This window comes from Sceloporus undulatus, chromosome 5 (genome assembly GCF_019175285.1).
Source record: "Sceloporus undulatus isolate JIND9_A2432 ecotype Alabama chromosome 5, SceUnd_v1.1, whole genome shotgun sequence".
In the NCBI taxonomy this organism is placed as follows: Eukaryota; Metazoa; Chordata; class Lepidosauria; order Squamata; family Phrynosomatidae; genus Sceloporus; species Sceloporus undulatus.
In genome coordinates, this window is record NC_056526.1 from 77,135,745 (window position 1) to 77,142,073 (window position 6,329).

Genomic DNA, 6,329 nt, shown 5'->3' on the forward strand with positions numbered 1-6,329 from the left:
TAATGCAATTTGACACCACTTTAAGTGCTGTTGCTCTATCCTATAGAATCCTGGGATTTGCAGTTGAAAAAAAGGCTTTAGCATCTCTGCCAGAGTGTGCTGGGGCCTCACAAAACTACAAATCCCAAGATTCTGTAGGAGCCATGGCAGTTAAAGTGCTGTCAAACTGCATTAGATCTACTGTGTAGATGCACCCTGAATCAATCTCACCAGTTTTACTTATATTATTCATCTCAGCAATTGACTAGGGCAATTGACTAGGCAACCTAAAACAGTTGTACTCCCAACCTAGATATCTATCTCAAGCATGACATGTGGTCAAGTGCATCTCATCTCCCTCAATCCAGTTATGTGCTGGAGAGTTGCCACATTAAAGATCATTGTTTCAAATAGGTCATCTAACAATCAGCCTTCCCAAGAGTTCACCAGTATGCTAGGTTATGGCCTCGTACAAACCACCCCAAAAGGGAGGACGCCGCAGGAGCCAAACTGTCTGGCGTCCCTCGACCCCAAAAAGAACCCAGAAAAACCATTGGCGCACCCATGATGTAAGCGATGCACAGTAACATCTATAAGTTGCATGTCACTTACGTCAAGATGGCGCCCCCCCCTCATGTGGACAGGAGGCCGCTATTAGGCTGCCACCATGATGTGCTAAGGTTCTGGAACGTGTGATTGCTGCACGCTCCAGAACCCTAGTATTAGCGGCGGCACGCTGCTTCAGGCCTATCTATCCTGGGCCTATGCTTCCTATTAACTTACATCCATTATCTACCTCTTCTTTTCTCTGTCTTTGCCCTCTGCCTAGATTAGTTTTGAAGGATGAACTACTATTTATAAATATATATGGTGAAGGTAGTCCGTTGACATGAATGTCTTGTCGTAACCGACTGTAGGGACAAGTGTCACTGATTCCAGTTAAGGGTTCTTTAAACAAACAAACAAAAATACATAGTTAAAACAAATTCTAAAACAGTTGGGAGGGGTTTAAATTTCCATAGCTGTGAATTATTAGCTCAATCTGGATCAGGCCCTGTGCACTCAGGATGCATCTACACTGTAGAAATAATGCAGTTTAATATAGTGCACCCGTAGAAGCCACGCAATGGGCGAATGAATGGCGTGCGCGCCCATGGTGCACACATTCTCCCACACCGCAAACACGAGCCCCATGCAGTTGAATGGGACTTGATCTTACGCATTTTTTTGGTTTATACGGGGGGGGACAGATCCCCCGCATAAGCCAGGGGACTACTGTACCACTTTAATTGTCATGGTTCCATCCTATAGACTTCTAAGATTTGTAGTTTTGTGAGGCACTGGAACTCTGTGGCAGACAAGGCTAAAGGCGTGGTAAAATTACTAATCCCAGGATTCCATAGAATAGAGCTACAGCACTTAAAGTGGTATCAAACTGCATTATTTCTACAGTGTAGCTGCACCCTCACTTGCAAGTAAAGAAGATAATGCAACATTGTAGTTATAGGGAAGAGCAAAATGAAGGCACTGGCCTTCCAAATGAGAATTTCCCTCCTTATAAAAAAATAATTCAGTCTTCAAATTCATAGCATTTCAAAAACAAGACACTGAAAATCATTCATGCCTAGAACTCTTATATTTGCTTTGTGTAACTTGGCAACTTTGTTTGTCCCTTTTATTCAGATACCTAAACTCTGTTTCTAAATGCTCATCTTAGACATTAAGTTTCTGCAATGCTTAAAAATTAGAGTGCGAAGCAGAATTTCATTTGAGGGAAGAATTCTTATTTAGGAGGTGCACTGCTTTCATTTGTCCACACACCCGTTCCCTTAGATATACCCCAGAGATAATATTAAACTGCTTACTATCACACTAACTAAACTATGTGCCTGTTTTCTAGTTGGTGATTTATAGAGGAATAAATACAATTAAGCAAGTAATTTCACTCTTTGAAGTCATTGTGGGGCAGGGAAAATGATATCCTAATCTGGATTGCGTAGTTTATCCCAAAGTAACCATTATGCAAGTGGCCCAGTTTTCTAGAAAGTTGCCAGGTTCTTCAATTTCTGGGGGGATTTTGGTGGTAGGGGAATAACTACCCTGTTTCTCTACAGACAAGTGCCCACTGCTGCCCACTGAACAATCCATTGCACGAAAGTGCAGTTCAGCAGTGCCACTCCAGCATTGCTTTGTTTTTGTTGTTGCTGAGTGCTGTCAAGTTGTTTCCGACATATGGCAATCCTACGAGGAACCTATCACAGGTTTTTCTTGGCACATTTCTTCTAAGGCTGAGAGAGTGTGACTTGCCCAAGGCCACCCAGTGAGTTTCAGTGGCTGAGCTGGGATTTGAACTCTGGTCTCCAGAATCTTAACAGTCCAACACTCAAACCACTACACCATGCAGGCTCACTAACATAAATGTCCACTATACACTTGCTGAAAAGGATATTGGCCTGAGTGTGCTTGTGTGTAATGAGGCCATACGCTGAAATTTATTTTCAATAGCAAGGCACAAATGTATTAAGCTAGAATTAGAATTCTGAAAATTGTAAAAGGGCTCCTTTACAAATAAAACATTCCCAGCCCGAGATTTACCACTTAAGTGTTCCTTGCCACCAATGATTTCCCTTTTCTGTCAAATAACTGCACTTTAAACTCTTCCTTGTAATTTCTGTGCTGAGTGCAGGAAGCTGAAGCCTGGGAAAGTCCCTTTTTGTGTGTGGCTACAGTGTAATAAGAATAATCAAGCTTTAATGCAAGAGGCACTGCTCTGAATCATGCTTTAATATGGGAACACTGAGATTGCACACAAAGGTCTTAGTACAGAGACAGGATGTTCTTGCTTCTCCACTATTATAAGGCAAAATCGCATGCACTTGCAAAAGTTAATACCTAATTTGTGTAGACACCTACTGACAGATTGTTTTCATTTTCCTTCTCACACTTCAACATGGTGAACTGTGGGAATTTGTTTACTTATTTATTGATACCAAGATCCCTGTTGAATGCACTGTTATTGTGCAGCTACTTGGCACAATGGAATCCCACATAGCAGCAAATGATGATCTAAATGTACAAGGCAGCACACTATTTATTACACAGAGACCAAAAGGCACTTACGCCTCTTCCTTCAGGATTAGAAGTCTGTCAATGTAAGAAGAATGAATTATTGTTGTATTATTAAAAGCAGATGGGTCTGTTAATAATGCAGACAACTCACTTATGTGACTCAAACCCACAGCTAAAATCTTTAGCTGCCTGGAAAATTGTTCTCTGTCATTCTTTGCCCACAAAAGTCCTCACAGGTAATAAAGCAAATATCCATGACTGGATCTCATATCCATAGCCAAAGCTATGCAGTTTGGATCCCCAGCTTCCATACTGGAGAACATCCAATGCTAAAGGTGATTGTCCTCTCTTAATTTATAAGATGTTTTCATTTATAAAGCTTACAACCCAGGACTATCCCTAATGCTGAGCACATGGAGAAGTAGCTACCTATAGGTAGCAGATTTGGGTTGTCATAAAATGGCAGCAAACTGTTGGCTTTTTCGTTTCATATTGTTGTATATTTACTCCAAGAAAGAAAAGAGCCTCTTGTGGTAGTCTATACCTCTCAGGTTGGAATAACTTGGCTTGACTCAGAGACTATGCACCTAGACTTGGAAAAGTCAAGATACAGGAATTGCAAAAACAAAACAAAACAGAAAATTAGAACAACCTGCTGCAGAACATTTGAATCCTGAAGGAAACAGCCTTTCCAACACCGCTGTATTTCAAATAGAGGGAAAGGGAAACATGATCCAAACAGTCTTGGGTCTATAGACTTGACATCTTGATGCCACATGGCCTTAATGTAGAGGACAGTATCCAGTACATCTTCTGAATTCCATAGCTAGACTCTGGGAATCTATACTGACACTGAGTATGTGTGTATGTGCTTTCAAGTTACTTATGGCAACCCCATGAATCAACCCCCCCCCCCAGTGTAAGGATTTAAACCCTGATCCAGAGTCATGTCAAACAATTCACAAACCACTACACAATGCTTGCTCTCTAAAGTTATGGTTTGATGTTGTTGTGTGCCTTAAAGTTGTTTCTGACTTATGGCAACACTATAGTGAATCAATCATGGGATTTTCTAGGCAAGATTTGTTCAGAGGGGGAGGGATTTGCCTTTGTCTTCCTCTGAGGCTCAGAAAGTATGACTTGCCAAAGGCCACTCAGTGGGTTTCCATGGCTGAGCAAGGAGTTGTAGTCCAACACTCAATTATACCTCAGTGGCTCTCCCCTGGGTACTGTACTGTGGGCAAAACATCAATTACATAGGAAAAAATAGGCACCTTCTACAAGCAACTGCATTCTTTTCAAGCATATTAGCTATGGAAGCTGAATTTATGAGTCAGAAAGTTTATTTCTTATTTTAAGTACTTATCTGTGTTCTAATAAATGGGAAATAATAATGCTTGGAAAAGTTACTTTTTGATCTACAGTACCCAGACCTCCATAGCCATATGTTACCTGGGGAATTCTGGGAGCTGTCATCCTTAAAAGTTTTTTTCCCAAGTTCTGGATATGTTCAAAATCCTATGACTGCTGGACCGTGAATGTGAACATTTCTTAGAAAATGCCCCACATTGCAAAATACCAACTGTCCATGCATTGGTTAGAACACTTTGTCCTACTGCTAGTATTTGCCAATGTGACATTGGTTGAAATTTGACTGTTTTTACTACCAGTCTGGGCAACTGAACACACGACAATGAAGCCTTACATGAGCTGGGTTTTCTGAGAAGCATTGTAGCACATCTTAACATATTCCTCCTGAGCTGATATGAAAATCTTAACAATTCTAACTAGTTATTGAAGCAGGACAGAAAAATAAATAAATGTGTAGCATCGTTGTTAAAGACTGAACTGCAGTTTGACTAATAGTTGACTTATAGTTTTTGTTTAACTTGCTGTTCAGTTCTTGGTGGAGTCACAACTTAGTAGATAGCTAATAGAAAATTTTGTTCCTCCTGTGTTCAGATTTTTTAAAACTTCAGCTATTCTCACCCTGAAGTTCACAAATGTTTTCCTATGCCAAATATCAAGACATTTGTCAATTTGGGTAAATTCTTCATGTGAAATTGCATTCTTTGGGATCTGTACTGGCCAAATTCAGTAGGTACAGTTATTGCAAATATACAGTGGAATATCAAACTTCTGAACATATAAATGTTAGAGTGGAGAATCTCACAGAAGAAAGAAGAGGCAATGCTAGTTCAGTGCTGAAAATGTGGTTGAATGCACAGGGATTCAAACCCAGATTTTTAAGGGGAAACCACTAAGGTCCCTGGGGCTGTTTGTCTAACTCTCAAGTTCCTTCTGTCCTGAATATGAAGAAATTCCTTACATTTTTAAAATCCTTCTCACAAGCAAATCAAAATTACATTCTCACCCATTTCTAGAATCCAGTTCTCCTCAGCCTCATGCCTCCACAATATGAGAGTAATAATAATGAGGTACATTACATGACTAGGGTGGCCAGGTGAAATGGGAAAAGGCTCCTGTACCTTCAATGGATATACGAGAAAGCAAGCACAGCTATTGTGTGACAAGCACATTCCTGCTTTTACACAACCATTAAAGCAGTGATTCCCCAACTCTGGTCTTCCAGATGTTTTGGACTTCATCTCCCAGAAGCCTCAGCCATCTTAGCCAATGGTCTGGAATTCTGGGAGCCAAAGTCCTTAACACCCAGAAGGCCAGAGTTTGGGAATCACTGTAAGAAAAGGATCAGGAGCCCTGTCCCTTATTTTACTTGGCAACTTTTTGTTGTTAACAGCTATCAAGTCAACTTCAGCTTATGGTGACCCAATGAATGAAAGACCTCCAAGTCACCTCCAAATCTTCCTATCATCAACAGTCTTGCAGACTCAGGACCATGGATTCCTTGACTGAGTATCCATCTGGAATGCAGTCTTTCTCTTTGCCTACTGCTTTATACCTTACTACACATTATTGTCAGTCAGGTCTTCTTTTGATACCAGGAAGATATGGCAGTCTCTGTTTAGTCATCTTGTCTTCTAAAGAGAGTTCAGGCTTGATTTGCTCTAGTACCCATTTATTTGTCTTTTTTGGCAGTCCATGGTATCCAACTCCTTTCCAGTACCACATTTCAAATGAGTTGATTTTCTTCCTATCAGCTTTCTTCACTGTCCACCTTTCACAGCCATACACAGAAATGGGAAATGCGATGGCATGAACAATCCTAACTTTAGTATTCAATGATATATCTTTATATTTCAGCATGTTATCTAGTTCCTTCATAGCTTCCAAGTTCTAGTCTTCTTCTGATTTCTTAA